Source organism: Pinus tabuliformis, chromosome 3_1, assembly GCF_031772625.1.
Source record: "Pinus tabuliformis cultivar Carrire ecotype Pingquan chromosome 3_1, CPIR1, whole genome shotgun sequence".
Taxonomy (NCBI): domain Eukaryota; kingdom Viridiplantae; phylum Streptophyta; class Pinopsida; order Pinales; family Pinaceae; genus Pinus; species Pinus tabuliformis.
This window is the reverse complement of record NC_142301.1, coordinates 539,246,086-539,265,710: the sequence shown is the minus strand read 5'-3', so window position 1 is coordinate 539,265,710 and position 19,625 is coordinate 539,246,086. Positions and strand designations below refer to the sequence as shown.

Below are 19,625 nucleotides of genomic sequence, written 5' to 3'. Positions count from 1 at the left end.
GGAAGGTGCTAGGTAGATAAACAAGAGAGGGGAGGAATAGGGGTATTTAATGGAGTGGTCGCTGAAATTTCAGACACTGCTTAAAAAAAATAGGTGGATCACTGATGTTAGAATGTGGTTTCATTCATTACAAAATCATTAATACAGGGTTTATAACTTTGAATGAAATATATCTAATGAAGAAAGAATTATTATTTTGTGATTTTTTTCACCTCTTTTCCATTAAGCTACAAGGGGGAATGATGTTTGGGTTGTTTAATGGGAAATTATTGAATTTTAGGAACATGAATTGATGATCAATTAACTTATTCAGATATGAGGGTGAGGGATGTTTGGGGATTTTAATGGGGAAACTATTGAATTTTCTGAACCAGAATCGGCGACTAGTTGGCCCTTTTGAGGATTAAGATTATCCACATAAGATAAAATGCATACTAAAACCAACAAGAGAGCCATAGTAGATAATGGGGTGACAAAGAGGAGGAATTGGCCTTAGCCTCTGCAATCAATAATGGAGAGGATTTGGATTAAATCATCAGACAAGCATTTAAGGATGGGAAGCCAAAATCCCTATTGCAACAACTCAGATATTTTGTCAAGAAAAAGGATATTGAAATAGAGGACTTATGTAAAGTCGACTATGAGGAATTAATCCATGCAGTGGATGAACTTTGTAGGGTTTCAGTAGATCTGAATGAGTTAAAAATGGGATGTCCAATGAGAATTATCAGCTTCAACAAGTGGGTAATTCTCTCTTGGCTAAAGTTAAGGAGCTTCTAGAAGCTTATGAAATTAAGAATAACTTAAAAGAAGCGATCTAGCGATTGACAATCTACGCACAAAACATTGAGTTGTGTGTGAAGTATAAATGATAGTGACTACCTCACATTGAAAAATTTAGACTCAATAAAAAGAGATTACCTACCCAAAATTCTAGCGATGGCGCATCGGCAAATGTTAGAAAAGAAGATCTCTGAAATCGAAAACCACATCAATAAAAGAGTGAACAAGGAATTCAATGAAAAACTAGTGGAGATTAGAAGTATTTCTAAATAAATTGGTTAGTTGGCAATCAGGCAAGCTTCTTCAGCTTGACAAAGAGAAGAGGAGCTATGAGGTCGGCAAAAAGTAGGAAGAGGAATAAATCAAGCCAGGTGTAAGGGAATGTGTATATGCTTTAGACACTCAAGATACATAAGATGTTGATTCTATTTTGAAATTCAACATCACTCCAGTTTATAGGGAACACCATATCCAGACTTGTATTGGCCTCAAAGACCAATTCCAAGATTACTACTATACAAATCATCGTCTACAAGTTAATTCAAATTTTCAAATCTCATCGGTGTAGTCTTTTCTAGAATCACATCAGTTATTTTGTCTCATATTGTTGGTTTTTTCATAATCGAATACCGTGTCTTGAGGATGAGTGGAGGATTAATCTGCACTCCCCAGATGGAAATGATGTGGGATACAACTATATCAAAGATGGACTATATTTTAGAGGATAAGTTTTCGCATATGCAGGTTGCAAGCCATATTCTGCTTATCAAGGACTATGTGAGTCTACCTGGTATGACTTTGAGAAGATATGACAACCAGGTGGGTCCTTTGCTCGATATTTGGGACAAGAAGAAAGAAAAATATCATGAACTTCTTCTAAATGAATGCATAGAACATATCAATGGTATCCTTACTAATGCCAAATATGAGCATATGCTGATGAAAAAGGAGTACGAGTAAAACATGAACATGTTGGCATTCCATTTATAGGCATATGATATCATGCTTGCTTTCCCTTGCATAGTTTTTTGCCACTGTGCCTAATTTTTGTTGCATTAAGAGGTATTTCATATAGGATTATGTGAGCTATCTGTCCTATGGAGGTCACATGGACTTTTATGATGTTGTGAAGAAATTTCTAGATAAGATTTTGATCAATGTTATGAATGAGGCTTTACTCAAATTGATCAACATTTCCACGTTGGAGATATCTCATGCCATGCAGATTGTTGCCAATATGACAGTTTTAGAGTGATCTTGTGGCTTTTTTATGCATCATGCTACCCAATTTGGTGGCATTACTATGCACTTGACAGAAAGGTCACATGCTGAATTGTCTGCTCAATCTATCTTGAAGAACTCTCAAGATGATGCACATGAAGCAATGATGAGGGTATTCAAGTCTAAGGTAGATGAGTTTATGTTGCTAACTAAAAAAATCAATTGTAATGCACATGAATTTCCTCAATATGGAAGTGAGTATCTAAACGAGGTGGTAATTTACATGGAGATGTTGGTTTCTACATCACAAAAAATATTACCATTGGATGCTTCAGAGAAGGTTGGAAGGGGGGTGTTAAAGCACATATCAGATTGGCTCATCGTGACACTTATGAGGGATAATGTCAAAAGATTTAATATAAATGCTATAATGGGTATTGACAATGATTTAAGAGTTCTAGAGTCCTTTGTCAAGGAGAGATTCCACAACACTAGCTTGAGTGAGCTTCAGGGTGCTACACGCTTGAAGGACTGCTTTGACAAAAGTGTGGCAGCTGGTTAATATTTTATTAAGCAACCAACCAGAGAACTTCATGAACCTTGTTATAAGGGAGAAACACCACAGTGCTTTGGATTATAGAAAGGTTCCAATGATTTCTCAGAAATTCAGAGATGTGCCTGAAAGGCTATTTGGAAGCTTGTGGGGTAGGTGTTACACTAAAATTTGTCACCATGACTATTTGCAGTCGGTATGGCTCCATCAACTGTCATACTCTCCTCCTTGGCAAGTCTTATACCTCTGCTCCTCATGTCAAACCCCAAGAAAGAGAGAAAGTCCTTAAAAGGTCAATTAACTCTGGTTACTCAGTTTCTCTTAACCTTACCTACGTGTACGCACCTCAAGTTCACAATACCTGCGTACTTGTACGCTCTGTCTGTAAAGGGGTGGGTGCGTACTCCTGTAAAGGTCAAAAGGCGCGAGTTTTACTTCAAAAAATTACTTGTGATCGATTCTAGAGCATTCTAGAAGATGGTTTGACGTGTATTGAGCGCCTCCAGATGGTTCATGCATCCCTATGAAAGAGGAACTTATCCCATCAAGAGGCGAGTTATCCCATTGAAAGAGGGGCTTATCCCATTGATGGTGGACCTGATTAACTTCCTCCAAAGCATTATAAATACAGGCATTGGGCCAGAGGGAGGAGAGGTTGAAAGCTGAACATTCCTAAGGGTAGATGCTGCTGAAATTAGGACTCCCTTATAGAGCTTGAGAGGAGAGATTCCCATCCTTTCTTAGCTTCATTTGGAAGTGGGTGAGCTGATCAAAGTAAAGGAGAACTCTTGCTGGACCCTGGGAGGGACCTGCACAACACCAAGGCACTGGTTGTAATGGTTTCTTTTGTTTCCAATTAATACAATTAAGTTCATTTTTCTCAACAAGTTGTTATATATAATTTGTTTCATATACTCCTTGGTCTTTATGATGAATATGTTTTATTATATGAGTTATTCAGGTGCTATGTAATCATTTGCTTGTTAGTGAATGCAGGTTTCAAAGAGGAGGAGGAGCTCATCTGGATCGGAGAGGCTTGGCTGCTACAAACAGCGTTGGACTAAAGGTATGCTTTAAACACCTAGTTGCTTGTATTTTAAATGCATATTTAGGGAAAGATAGTGCTTGATTGTCTTGTTTGTCACTAGAAAGCCTTAGCTTCTAGGGAGGTCAGTTTTGTCCGCAAAATTGACTCTTTCCGCATGACAAAATGGCGACTCCACTAGGGAATCCATGGATTTGATTGATTTCTCTTTTGATTGATACTTTGATTTGAGAAAAGTCAATTTCTTTCTGGTTTTTGACTGATTGACTGTGAATTTGGGTGGAATAGCTTACGGTTAAGTTAGTTTTTATTTTTCTTGGTTTTGAGAGCAGTACGCGCCCTCTGTGTTAAGCACAGTGCGTACCTGTATGCACTGCAGCTTTGTACACATAGCGTGGCCGCACCTGTGCAAACAGGCTGCCTGCGTACCCTGTCAAAAGTTGAGAAAATTCCAATTTTTTCCTTTTTTCCTCTTAGATTTTGTTTATAATTTGTTTTTGCTGCCCAGATTCACTGGTTACCTGTCAGAAGTCTTCATCTAAGCTTGTTTCATTAGCATCAAGGGTTTTAGTGAAGTTCATAGAAGTTCTAGCCCTAGGTTTGATTTTTGCATTGGTCTTGTAGTGACTTTGGCTTTAGTTGTAAAAACCTTGGATATCCCTTGTCTTTTCAGTCTTCTTAGGAGTCGGACCTTTCATAAAATCCACCTTTGTGAGAAACCTACCTTTGTGTTGTCTCTTTGCGGAATTTCGAGAGAGCTTGTTGGTTAAAGCTGTGAATTTCATTCTTAAGAAAAAGAGCAAAAGATTTTTATTTTTGTTTTTGACTGGTTTATGATTCTGCATGAACTAGTCTTTGGTTGAACTGTAACTGAGTAAAACATCCTGGAATTATATTTTGTAGGCTTTTACCTCATTAGATTTGCTTTTAGGTAAATTTCTCATTAGATTTGCTTCTAGGTAAATTTCTCTTAGATTTTCATAGATCTTAAAATTGATTTTTGTTAAGTAGTTTTACATGCTTTGTTAATATAGGAAAAAATACAAAAATCTCTTTTGAAGAAAAGTTTGTTTTAGTAGCATTTGCAGTCTTTGAAAAGAGAAAGGAAGTTTTCGTGAAATAATTAGTGGTCATGTGTTGTGTGCTTTGGAAAAGATAAAGAGATTGTTTTTTTGATTTTCATTGCCAAGAAAGTTGTCTTTTTATAAATTTTGCATTCTCCAACTCTCTTAGCTAGGGAATTCATTGGAAAGGAAAGATAGTATAAATCATCTTATGTGCATATTTTTAGTGGATTTGAGTCGAGTCTACACACCATCAGTTTCATCTCCACTACCTTTTGTCCTAAAGAAAAGCCATAAAAATTAACTCTTAAAGTAAAATTTACTTAGTAACTTTTTATTTACTAGGGCTCTGAAACACCAATATTGATCAGGCTAGTGTCTTGGAGTAGGAGAGTAATTAACTCTCCAAGACAGCAAAACCAAACAAGTAGCTCATCTTGTGGTAGGATAAATCCAATAGTTACATTTATGCTCTGGGAAAGCTCCTCTTAAAGGAGAAGCACGAGATCGTGTCCGAACCAGTGAGGGGATCAATCCTCGTTCATTGGGAACGACGCTAGATACGCACGTACTACAAACGGTAAACCTCGGATTAACCATTGTCGAGGAGCCTGGGGTCACTTGTCGGTAAACCTTGGATTATTGTCAAGGAGCTGGCAAGGGGATTGAGCTTGATACTCTGCCCTTGCGTGCTATCGGATCGTAGACTCTTCCCCCAGGTATATTTGTTGCTGTTGGTGGCCTTAGTGACCATTATCTTTAGGGTTCTACCCAAGGTGACGGTGGAGGGAAGATCCCACTGTACCTGGAGCAGACGTCGGCTAGACTCACTTGGATTTTCTGGGGGGTTCACTTCACTCGAGACGGTTAAAGTGGAGGAACTTGGTCCAGTCTATTCATTAAGCAGGTTGTCGGGGTAACTGTTCCACCCGCCACTTCTGTACTGAATTCTGCGATGTTGGATTTCATCACCAACTAGTGTTTTCAGTCCGGAAGGTTACTGTTTGTGTATGGTTTGACGCCCTAGATTCTTTAGGCGTGTGATTCGAATTTGTTTGGTTCTTTAGAGACTTTAGGCGGTTTGCTTTGAGATTTTACTTTGTTTGCGTGTGCAGTAGTTAAAAGTTTTAACTGTGGCTGAATTACCGAGACAGCCCCGTAGACTTCGGGGCCAGTCTCCTGAGGTTGTAACCGTGGCCGATTTGTTGAGGAAGTCCCGTAGACTTCGGGGCCAACCTCCTGAAGACGTCCCAGGTCATTACGAAGGTTTGAAAGTCCTCGTAACTCCTAGTGGCAGTAAAGTAGGTTCGCCTGAAGAAGGAGAGTCTTCGTTGGTAGTCCATCCTGATTACCAAACTCTAGAAATAGGTTATAATCCTGAAGCTGTTTCGGTTTCTGAACTTGCTGGTAGTTTTTCATCTACTAGTGATATAGGCGAAGAACCCGAGATATCTGAACCTGTTACTCCAACTTCTAGTGCTCCTGATTCACCTAGGGTAGAAAGAGTCATCACCGAAAATCTTCCTTCTAGTTTGATAGCTATTGAAGAACTTGCTCCAGAAGAAGAAATAGGCGTCCTTACCCCTGAAAATCAACCTACTATTGATCTAAGGGAGCGTGAATCCATTTTTTACAGTCCACCTAGAAGTACTACTTGGTATCTTTCTTTAACTAATTATTTAGACAACTCAAGGTTAAGTTTTTCTCCACCTCGTGCTCCTTATCCACCTGGAGGTCTTTATACCCCTGTAAATATGTCAGGTCAGTCGTCCATGTTTACTCAATCGCCTGAATCTTTTTTGTACGGCGGTCCTTCTGTTCCCTCTGGGTATCAGTCACTTTCTGGTACTTTTGCGGGAGCATCTCCTCAACCCATTGAACATGGGTTATTAACTGGAAACAATGGTAATAAACCGTTGAGCATAGGAGACATTTACATGATGTCCGTTTCAATTCCAAGTTCTCAACCTCAAGGTGGCCAGTTACCGCCTGGGGGGCAGCCTCAGTTAACGCCTGGGGGGCAACCTCAAGGTACACAAATTACGTCTGGGGGGCAACCTCAAGGACAGTATGTAACTATGGTACAATACATTCCTCAAGGTCAACCTCAGCCTAAATATGTACCCCAAGGTCAACCTCAGTATCAATTTATACCTCAAGGTCAACCCCAGTATCAGTACCTACCTCAAGGGTATCTACCCCAAGGTCAGTACTCGAGTCAAGGTTTCCAACCACCCCAAGGTCAATCTTATGTTCAAGGTATGGGAAACGTACCTTTCAATTATCAATCCTACCCTCAATCCGGTTATGGATCTCAATATCCTCAACCTGTTATGGGTCAATACCCTGGAATGAATATAGTGTGGGATCCATCGCAAATTCAACAAGTATTGCAGCCAAATGTACAGTTGTCATCTCAAACTGGACAACCCTTAGTTTCTGGTTCACCCCAGCAACCAGTCCAGTCTAATATTCAAACTTCTGTACCTTCGGTAGTTTCTTAGTCTGGGCCTATTGCACCTAGTACTCCATCTCAAACGACTGCTGCAACTACCGCAACATCTGTTCAATCTACCCCACTTACTTCTGGAGTATCGACAACTCCGGTTTCTACTGTCTCTGTAACTACTCCTCAGACATCTTTACCATCGTCTGGATCCACGATTCAAACTACGGTTCAGATGCCTGTAGGACAACCTGGTTTAAGTACGGTTGTCACCAGTCAACCACAATTCACTTATCAACTGTACCAGGGATAGTACCAATACGGGCCTGCTGTCCAGCAGCCAGTTTACCAGTATCAACCGTATCTTGGGTACACTTATCAACAACCACAACAACCCCAGTACGGTCCGATTAATCCTGGTTTTCCAGGAGGATACAATATCCCGAATGCGATTCCTATTCCTAGTTATCCTAGATATCCTCCTCCTGGGACTGGTCTCATGACCCAGATTTTTAGGGATCCTAATCGGTAATTACCGTTTATCGCAACTTTGGACTTACCAGACTTGTCGCGCCTAACGAATGATCCAATTAATTATCTTCCGTTTTGGCCGCCAATGCCGAATAAGTTGCCCAGTGACATACCCAAGTTCAAAGGTAAGTCTGGAGAGGACCCGTCGAATCATGTGATGACTTACCACCTCTGGTGTGCCTCTAATTCCATCTCGGATGATTCGATCCGCTTACGTTTTTTCCAGTGTACTCTCATTGGTCTCGCGGCCAAGTGGTACATTGAGGTACCACGGGCCTCTTTTTATAATTTTAGCTAGTTAGCTACCTCGTTTTTAACTCATTTTCAGTTGCCGGTCAGATATGATAATGGCACGGAGTTACTAACTTCATTAAAACAATCGACGTCCACATATATTTCCGATCATATTCATGAATGGAGACGTCGAAGGCGGTTTGTGAAAGTTTTTATCCCGGACCAGATCTTAGCTGAATGGTTTGTTAAATCATTGTTACCGAAGATTACTGAAGATGTAGCTAAGGCCGGAGTAGTTACTGAGGAGAAAGTGATTGCTCAAGCGCAGTACCTTGACTTAGTTTATACTCAGTCAGGTACATTACACGAAAAGATCCCAGATCTTCCTAAGTCAAATCAAATCGCTGCTGCTCCTTCGGGGTCTCATGCCACTGATGGTATGATTGGTACGGTGAACACTAAAAGTAAGAAGAAGTCTTCAAAGAATTCTTCTCCTATTATAACCTTACCAGACTCCCCGACAGGAGATTCTTCTGCTGAAGTTTTCGCCGATATTCACGCTGTAGAGTCATCTACGGCTAAATCAAAATCCGGTGGGAAAAAGAAAGGCAAGAAGAAGAATAAAGCAGACAAAGTTCCAAAGGAGAAAACTAAAAAGTCCGAAACCAATGACGAAAAGCACAAACCTCGTTATCCTTGTCTTATTTGTGAAGAGGATCATTTTACAAGAGATTGCCCTCATCGGGCAGAGGTTGTGAAAATCGTCAAAGGTTCCCCAACTCCTGATGTTTTGAAAGATCCATTTCCAAAGCAGGAGAGTAAGATGATAGGTTCTTCCTCGAGTGCCAGTGAAGAACCCATATTGATGATGTCTCATGTAAGGATTGCGACTCGATCGCAAGATTATGGTAGTAAAAGTCCTGTTGATGGCAAAGAAGCAGAATCTTCTCATTCTAATCCATCAACCTCAGCTCCCGGTTCTGATCCACTACAGATCGAGAAACCTAACCCGGACTTAGTAATCAAACTGCCCGCCAAGGGTGTACTTCGAAGGTCTGCTTTCAATCCACATGCGAGAGCAGCCCAGAATTATAACATTGTTGAGGATTTAGCTGTTCCACCCTCAGCAATGTCAGCTTTGGAAGTGCTGCAATCATGCCCAGCACAATGCAAATTACTTTTGTCGGCTATAGGAGTTGTTGATGTTCAGGACCCGATCCTAATAATCTTTGATGTAGAAAATAGTACACCGCGTTTGCCTCATCAAATGGCTTTCTAGATTCCAGTGATAGTAAAAAACAGGCCTATTCATCGGACTGTAATTGATGAGGGAGCTTCCACGTGTATTATGTCGATACAGTGTTGGAGATCGCTTGGTTCTCCTTCACTAAACCAATCCCCGACAATTCTTAAGGCCTTTGATGGCCGTGGGTTTCATCCGTTTGGCATTCTACAAGATTTTCCTATAGGGGTTGAAGGAAAAACCGTTAGTCTAGATGTGGAGGTGGTTGATGCCCCTCTAGACTACAACCTTCTCTTGGGTTGCAGTTGTTCTTACGCTATGACAGCGGTGGTTTCATCGGTCTTACGAGTAATAAAGTTTCCACATAATGGCAAGATCATAACAATAGACCAACTGGCTTATTTTTCATCCAACCCATCCTCTTCAGAGAGTATTCAGCATGTCGGTAAAACGACTATCCCTTATAAGGATGTTGGAGTAGGATTAGTTAAAGATGCTGGTTTACTGGGAACTTTTCCTTTTCCTCCAATCAACGCATTGTCTTCGTTTGCATCCATTCATATGATTACATCAGACACCATTGTTTATAACGATCCTTGGATCGTTCCTTCTGAATCTGAGATAGACTCATTTGGTGATGCTATGCCTTTGAGTCCATATGAAATTGCCTATGAAGCCGTGCAGTCTTTTACCGACCCGCGTTCAACTAAAATCGACCAAATGAATGTGGTCCGTGAGGAATCACTTTTGACGTCAACCTTGGAGTTAATAGCGTTTCCCGAAGTTGTGTCATCTGACGAGCAACTTCGTGAAGTCCTGTGTGTAGACGATTTACCATGGGAGGATCTCCATCACAGATCTTTGTTTTTACCTAAGGATGATCGTTTTGAAAATGATTTCTCATCAATCTTTACAGCTGAATATGTCAAAGAAGCTCAGAATCCAATGAAACATCCTGATTCAGAGCTGAATTTGGGAAACATCTCTCGCACTATTCCCATTGACATTTCAGTCAAGCCTGGAATTGTTGAGAACATTCATATAGGTGCCTCGTGTACAGATGACGAAATTCAGACATACAAGGCCCTATTTCAAGAATTCTGCGACGTGTTTGCCTGGTCCTATGAGGAAATGCCAGGAATTGATCCCGCAATTGTTGTCCATGAGATCAAGACTTACCCGGACGCTAAACCTGTCCGGCAATGTTTGCGTCAGATTCACCCACGAAAAGCGGCTGCAATTAAAGCAGAAGTTGAGAAGCTATTGAAAGCAGGTTTCATTTATCCGATCCCGTTAACGGATTGGGTATCGAATATTGTTCCGGTTAACAAAAAATAGGGAACAATAAGAATATGCATCGACTATAGGGACATTAATCGAGCTTCTCCGAAGGACAACTACCCAACACCCTATATCGATCAAATAATTGATGATTGTGCCGGCAGTGAAATATTTTCCTTTATGGATGGTTTTTCCGATTACAATCAAATTAATATTCTACCTGCCGATCAACCAAAAACGGCTTTCATTTGTCCATGGGGGACATTTGCTTACTGCAAATTACCTTTTGGGCTTAAGAATGCCGGAGCAACTTTTCAAAGGGCGATGTCTTATGTGTTTCATGACATCAAACACATTGTGCAACCGTACCACGATGATTTGCCCGCTCATTCATTACATCGAGCTGACCACCTTGTCCATTTACGAGCAATTTTCATGAGCTGTAGGCATTATCGAATTCGGTTGAACCCACACAAATGTGTCTTCTGCATAGAAGTGGGACGATTGCTGGGATTAGTAGTTTCGAAAGCCGACATTCGTGTCGATCCCTCGAAAGTAGAAGCTATCATCAAATTGCCTCCTCCTTCGATTCTTCGCCATCTCCAAAGTTTGCAGGGGAAAGCAAACTTTTTACGACGATTCATTCCTAACTACGCCGAGGTTACAAAGGGTTTTACCGAGTTGTTGAAACAGAACGCTCAATTCTCTTGGGATGAGATAGCTCAGAAATCTTTTGATGCACTCAAGCACGCGTTGACCCATGCACCGTTGCTGCATCCTCCCAACTACAACCATAATTACTTTTTGTACCTCGCCGCTGCTCATTCCACCATTGGAATGGTCTTAGTTCAGGAAGACGAATTCGGAACGGAACATGTGATATATTACCTTAGTCGGACGTTAAATCCAACTGAACTCAAATATTCACATGTGGAGAAATTGGCATTGGCAGCCGTTCAAGCTGTCCAACGTTTTCGTCACTACATTTTACTCCGTAAAACTACAGTCATTTCAAATTGCAACCCTATGATCTACATTTTGACTAAACAATTGCTAGGGGGCAAGTACTCCAAATGGATTGTTATCCTGCAGGAGTTCGACTTGGAGTTTGAAAAATCTAAGTCTAAGAAATCGTTAGTTTTTGCAGAGTTAATGTGTGACTTCCCGCGTGCTGACACGGAAGATGTGGCAGAGGAGCCAATTGCGGACAAATCTTTGTTTCTAATCAACACTTTAGATCTGTGGTATGGGGATATCATCGTCTATCTCCAGACCCAATCCTTTCGGCCCGAAGTTTCAAAGTCGGAACGTCGGAAAATTCGATTCCAGTCCCAACAGTACAAAATTATTGGAGATACTCTTTATCGTCGTGGGGCGAACTTGGTTTTTCGACGTTGCTTAACTCACGAGGAAGCTGAAAGGGTTCTGAATGACTATCACTCTAGAGCGTGTGGCGGTCATATGTCTGGGTATGCCACAGCCCAAAAGATATTGCGCGCTGGCTACTTCTGGCCGTCCTTGTTTAAAGATTGTATTACTACGGTCCGAAAATGCCACAACTGTCAAGTGTTTGATCAAAAGATGCGTGCTCCACCTGCTCCTCTCCACCCTATAATTGCCGTTGGTCCTTTTGCCAAATGGGGTATCGATTTTATTACATGTAACCCTCACTCGGCCGGGGGGCATGCGTATATCATCCTTGCGGTAGATTATTTTACTAAGTGGGCCGAGGCGATGCCTACATTCGAGGCAGACGGCAAGATAGCTGCAATTTTCGTGTTCAATCACATAATTGCTAGGTTTGGTGTCCCACAAGCGATAATCACTAACCATGGGCGCCATTTTCGAAACGTTATGATGACAGAACTTACAGGCCAGCTTGGTTTGCGTCACGATAGCTCAACTCCTTATTATCCACAAGCGAATGGTCTGGCTGAGTCCATCAACAAAGTTTTAGTTATCATGATCCGACAAATCATTGGTATTCATCAGTTGAATTGGCACAACATGTTATTTTCAACGCTTTGGGCATACCGAACCTCAGTGAAAACATCAATAGGGTTCACTCCTTTCCAACTAGTTTATGGTTTGGAAGCTGTGCTACCCATTGAATGCGAAATCTCGTCACTTCAAATGGCCATCGAATTACTTCCAGCTACTTCCAAAGAGGAGAAGCGTTTATTATACTTAGCTCAATTAGATGAGACTCGACGTGATGCTGCATTGGCGATCGCGACTCACGCAAAACGTATGAAAGCTCAGTATGATCGAAATGTGACCCCTCGGAATTTTTCGGAAGGAGACCTAGTGCTATTATATGATCAAGCTAACGATAAATTAGGTGCTAGAAAATTCGTTCCTATGTGGCATGGGCCCTATATTTTCAAGCGAAAGCTAGCAAAAGGGGCCTATGAGCTGGTAGACATTGACGGGGACCCTTTGGGTAAACCCAGAAATGGAATTTACCTAAAGAGGTATTATGCTTAAATGATGGGTATGGAGAATTTTTAGTTAGGTTAGTTTTTCTTTCTAGCTGGTGTGTTTGTTAGTTTAGATAGTGTGCTTAGCTTAGAGAGTGTGTTTTTCGTCGTTATTCTGCTTATCTTGGTTTTACCCTTGATGTTTGCAGATGTCGATGCCTCTCCAAACATACATTGGATTCGCTGATGGTGCTTGTCGTAGTACATGGAATATCTCTTCCGCAGCTTGGGTTATCTATTTTCCCTCTGACGAGTTAGTTTCTATGCATGGGGTGAGCCTCGGTCAAACAAAAAACAACATTGCCAAATACAGTGCAGTGATTGAGTTATTGTCTGAATCTATTTCATTCGGGATTCGGAGTTTGATAGTGAGGTTAGATTCTGAACTTGTTGTATTACAGCTTAATAGAGTGTATGCCATTAGAAATCCAGTGTTATTAAGGTTATTTTTTAGAGTGCATCTCTTGGAACGTGAATTTGATTACATTGAATATCAGCATATTCCAAGGTCTTTAAATACATTAGCAGATGCAATTTCTTCTCGAATGTTAAATAGACATTTGCAATAATCATACATGTAAATTTAAAAACATTTCATCACACATGTTTAACAAAATAAGCTGGTAATAATGATATATATATATAGATAGGAGTGTGTCAAAAAATACATCATCTTCGATCAAAGGTTGAAAAACACCTTATGATCGGCAAAAATGATAAGTACAAAAAACAAAAATGTCACATGTGTCTACAAATCGACCATCCAATCACTGGTGATGCTCTCTGTATGACACCACTTAACGGGCTACCCTACACAAGAACCTTCTAAAAGGTCTTGGGACTGCGACTACATAGCGCTGAAGCCTGATAGGAATATTGTCTATAGTAGTCTCTGGTATATCTGCCGTTAGACGCTCTAGGTCTTGTTCCAACTCAGCTAAGGTCTCTGTGGCCTCGTCCCGTGGGGCCGGTGCTGCTGCAACTGGTAGTCTCCTCTTGAAAGGCCGGAGATTGGCTGGACGATGTGGACCTACATCTACATTTTGAAAATTATTACTATCAATTTTGAGACGATATAAAAAAAAAATAGATAATTTAAAAACTTGTGGAAAATGAATTACCTGTGTCATCCCATTGTTATCCTGGTGGAAGAACCATGTCCAGATCTCCACGAAAATCAACTCCGGCATAAGGAAAATCATGTATAGAAAAGACCTGGTCCTCTAACCAGTGAAAGTACTCCGGAGTAAATCGGACAACCTCCGTGCCCTCATCAGGATGACGGGCCATAACCGCAACCCATCGCATCAATTTAGGCTCTCGAGGAAGCCCAGCCTCAACAGTGAGCTGCTGTGGGATCAACATCGAAACCCTCTCTAAGCCAAAACTCACAACTAAAGGCCCATACCCAAAAGTCTTTAGCTGTCCGTTTTTGGCCTTAGTCAGTTGGCCCTTTAAATTGGCCAACACATCATCACACCAGTTGAAAATGGTGCCTCGATAGCAATCAATCGCCATCCGCATCTGGGATCCAGTGGCAATGTGTAAAGCGGCAACCCCGCATAGTCTGGTAACTATAAAAGCAATCACCATAAGTTCAGGTCGGGATATAGTTTTGATCTCTATCCCCTTCTCCTGAGACTGAGTGTTACACCACTCTAGTCGAAGACTAGCGATGGACTGGCCACCCGACCTATTCCCGAACAGAGTCAAGTGTTCGCCTCTCTTGGGCAAACCAGTGAGGAAGTAGATATCTGAGGGCTCTATCTCGAGCTGGTGCCCTCCAATATAAAAACACTGGTCCTGAATGTTCCATCTCTCTACCAGCCACTCTAGAAAGCGCACCTGGGCCCTCATGCTAGGTATGGCCCAGTATTTGTAAAGGCTGCATGCCTTCAAAGCATCAATGGACGGTTGATGACCAATGCTGGCCAAATCAACATCTTCGTGCTCTCTCTCACGCCAATCAAGCATGGTGGGCAATCTACACACCAGAAAACATCCATTAGAATCCATGAAATAAAAAATTGTTGGTCCAATTTGGAGAATTTGGGGTTTGTAAACCCTTTGCATGGAGTACACACCCCGCCTTTAGGAACAGAGCATGTGTACGCAGGTTCCCTTAAGGCAAGGTGCGTACGCCTGGCATTTTCCCAACTGAGAAAATGTCAGGGTACGCAGGTCCCTATTGTGGCACCTGCGTACCCCGAAAGGTGGATCTTGAAACCCCAAACCCTCCAAAAAATAAAATCTAGGGCCTAAAAACAAATTCTAAACGGATGAAAATGAAGAGGAGGATGTTGTAGAATACCTGAAAGAGACGGCATTCGATTTCGACGGTCAGATTCTCCGCAATGTCCACGAGAAGTTTCTTGCCAAAAGCCCTTTTTCTCTCCTCAACAGTAAAATGGTGAAAATGAATTGGTAAAAGCCCTTTTTATAGGTTTTTTGGATAAATAAATGGTAAATTTGTTTATTTTTCACCTTGAAAAGGTATTTTTCAAAGTATTTTTATCTATCTTTAAACATGTATGAGTAATGTGTTCGTTTTTGTGCAGCATAAAAGGATTTTCAGGGAAAATTGTCATTTTTTACAAACAAAAATATCAGAGTCATCTTTAAGCCCTTTTCTGACTCCTAAAACATGAAAAGATTGCCGAGCGTTTCTTTTACACTCATTAAAACGGAATTAAAAGATGGTCCTCTTATAGCCCTTTTTTTACCGTAAAAACATGAAAAGATTGCCGGATTTTTGTCGTTTCAAATTCGATATTGGAAATAAAACGACGTGTCCTTGATCGCTTTTTACTTTTCAGGTCAAAGACACTAATTATGAAAGTACTCCTTGGTCGTAAAGATCAAGCGGTTCTCTCAAGTATTATTTTATACTTTTTCAGACTTGGGAGACACAAATTTACGAAAAAGGTCAACCCTGGAGTCTTTTTAAGTGTTTTCAGACTCTCTAAAATTGAAAAACGCCGAGTTTCTCCTATACTGGACTCCTTAAAATTTCACAGTAAAGGACCTGTTCGATTACAAACAGGAATGGACCACTCCTTCTTAGGGTTCGAATCTAAACTAAGTTGGACTCATCCGAAGGATGAGCTTATAATCAAGCATATGTTATCCTCCTCAAGCTTGTAAAAAATAAAGAGGTACTTGCCAGAAATGGTGGGGAAAAGAGAGAAAAATGAGCCTATTTGTTATCCTTTGTCTCAGAGAAACCTTATCACCACTCTTGAACACGACACTTTTTTATTCACCTGGGTTGGGAAATCCTTTGCCTAATAGTTGATCAAACCACATTGAAAATCTTCAGCCGGTTCTGGGTATTAACTTTCAGCCAATTGTCACCAAACCATCTGTTGTGTCGTTATGTGTTCAAGAAGTCACTGCAAATAAACCATTCATCTGTAAAATACCTGTCATCCATCTTGACCATCCCTGAGTCAGTCCTTACAGCTACATTTCTTCAACTTGATTTATGATTTCACGTTGTGGGCTTTCCTGCAATGGATCGCTTTCTATTGACATCAGCACATTATCTAGAAAGATGACCTAGAAATCGTCAATACCTTGAAATCTGCATGCATCAATGGTAGGTTTCTCGCCTTTGATGACGGTTTACATCATTGAATTTCGATCAAAGGATTCCGTGATATGTTCGACATCAACACATTCATTCACATCTCATGGATTGTACTGGGTACTTTGAGAACCATTGACATCACTGGTGGTCTCTCTCACACTTGTTAACAGTTTACATCATCGACTGGTAATCAAGTGGTTTCTACCATGTTCGACATCAACTCATTTATTCGCATGGATAGAATCGTACTATTTCGGGAAGTAGAAATGAAGACCCTGGATCTAGTTTCCACCATCCAGGCTGCGAGGAGTTTTGTATTCATTATATAGTAGACTAATTATAAACAGATGGCTGCGTCCATACTGTGTCTACAGGAGTCTATGATTATGATGTACTGCGAAATCATTCCTATATCAGAGCAGTAGTTAGTTTGTTAGTTAAAGTTTTCAATCTGAGTATGGGAATGCCTACCTCAACGATGATATGATCTTATATATGTATTTTGTGTTGAATATTTGCAGGTTCCGACTGGGCTCTCCACAAGATAATCCTTGAAATGATAAAGTACTTCACCCTTCCTAGATGATATGAAACCCTAATCTACTACAGGCTTCGCACTTTAGGGGGCAATCTATTAAACTACAATTTGTCACCATGACTATTTGCAGTCGGTATGGCTCCATCAACTATCATACTGTCCTCCTTGGCAAGTCTTATACCTCTGCTCCTCATGTCAAACCCCAAGAAAGAGAGAAAGTCCTTAAAAAGTCAATTAACTCTGGTTACGCAGTTTCTCTTAACCTTACCTGCGTGTACGCACCTCAAGTTCACAATACCTGCGTACTTGTACGCTCCGTCTATAAAGGGGTGGGTGCGTACTCCTGTAAAGGTCAAAAGGCGTGAGTTTTACTTCAAAAAAGTTATTTGTGGTCAATTCTAGAGCATTCTAGAAGATGGTTTGATGTGTATTGAGCGCCTCCAGATGGTTCATGCATCCCTATGAAAGAGGAACTTATCCCATCAAGAGGGGAGCTATCCCATTGAAAGAGGGGCTTATCCCATTGATGGTGGACCTGATTAACTTCCTCCAAAGCATTATAAATACAGGAATTGGGCTAGAGGCAGGAGAGGTTGAAAGCTGAACATTCCTAAGGGTAGATGCTGCTAAAATTAGGACTCCCTTATAGAGCTTGAGAGGAGAGATTCCCATCCTTTCTTAGATTCATTTGGAAGTGGGTGAGCTGATCAAAGTAAAGGAGAACTCTTGCTGGACCCTGGGAGGGACTTGCACAACACCAAGGCACTAGTTGTAATGGTTTCTTTTGTTTCCAATTAATACAATTAAGTTCATTTTTCTCAACAAGTTGTTATATATAATTTGTTTCATATACTCCTTGGTCTTTATGATGAATATGTTTTATTATATGAGTTATTCAGGTGCTATGTAATAGATTGCTTGTTAGTGAATGCAGGTTTCAAAGAGAAGGAGGAGCTCATCTGGATCGGAGAGGCTTGGCTGCTACAAACAGCGTTGGACTAAAGGTATGCTTTAAACACCTGGTTGCTTGTATTTTAAATGCATATTTAGGGAAAGATAGTGCTTGATTGTCTTGTTTGTCACTAGAAAGCCTTAGCTTCTAGGGAGGTCGCTTTTGTCCGCAAAATTGACTCTTTCCACATGACAGTAGGAATTTAAACAAAATCCCCCAAAAAATTCCTTGGATATGTTAGTAAGGAGATTGAAATATTTCAACAGATGGATTTAATGGTATGTTTCAAGCCGCTACTTGAAACATTGGATGTTTAATTTCTATTGATTCTCTTGTGTCATTAGATTAAATGTTGTTTACATGTTACAGGTTTATAGCAATATGCTTTTTGTTTTTCAGAGCGTTTAGGAAAAATACAATTTGTTGTATGGAGGATTTGTCTAGCTACAAAAGTTAAAAGCCTCAGTAAAATCAACAAATTATCCCATGAGACTCAGATGAATTATATCATTAATAAAAAAATTCTTTCTAATCGACTATGTCATGTGCAATATTGTTTTTCCCCTTGGCCTTTATGTTTCTAATTCCCATTTTATATTTATTTGTCTTACATGCATAGGAACCTCTATTCTTATGAAAACCCTTTGAATGTGGCTTTGAATCAATATCTGCATGGTTGATTTGTAAAGTGCAATCAACAAGTATCTTCAAGCAATAAAACTGAGCATAAAGAGTGCTTATAATTTGTTAAAATATGTGTAAAATTGGAGAAATGAACCATTTTATGATTTAGAATGAACGAAGGTGTGTAACACAAAAGATACTCTAGAAACCTTTGACCAAAGAGGAGGCAATGGTTCTTGAATAAGGCTTAACTGGAAATTAAATTTGGGATGATTGAAATCTGTATTTGTAATTTTTAGAGGGTAAAAGGTGGGGAGTTTTTATTTGTAGATCATGGTTATTGAAGCTATATAACTATTATGAAACTAGCTCACAAAATGGAAGAAAAGGTAGATCAAAAACTTCAAAATCAATTACTTTGAGTGGGAAACCTCCTTTAAATTACAAAAATGAGCAATTCTTGGATGATTCAAATGAAAAAACCTCATTTCTATATAAATGAGTCTAAGGGGTCACAATATAATCATATCTGACATAACAATAATAATTTAAGGGCAAAACAATAAATATAGTGGGCTTCTATGGTGCACAAAAATAACAGCAAGGGGGCTACACTAGTAGCAATAAGGGAATACACTAGTATTATAGGGACCTAACATGCCCGTATGCTTCAAAAAACGTGTTCTCCTCAATGCTTGAGTAGTTCTAGTTGTTTCTATATAAAATTCTCATCCTCCCATGTGGAATCTTCTGCGGGTAAGTTCTTCCACTTGATCAGATACTCTGAAATTGATTGATTTCATAGTTGTCAAGTTCTTGTTTCCATCACTGCTTCAGGTTCCAATATGATATTCCCCTCCTCATCAATTTATGGAAATATTGTTTGAATTGGGAGCTTGTCACCTATAACCTTATTTAAGCATGAAACATGGAAAACTCGATGCACTCGGGAAGATGTAGGAAGCTCCAATTTGTATGCCATGGTACCAATATTTTGCAACACCTTGTAAGGACAATAATAGTTTGGTGATAATTTATTAT

At 40.2% G+C, this 19,625-nt stretch overlaps 1 pseudogene; it reads left to right on the top strand.

The window, feature by feature from the left end:
- Window positions 1-427: 427 nt before the first annotated feature.
- The window catches only part of LOC149188181 (exocyst complex component SEC15A-like), a 48,760-nt pseudogene continuing 29,562 nt past the window's right edge, over window positions 428-19,625 (top strand).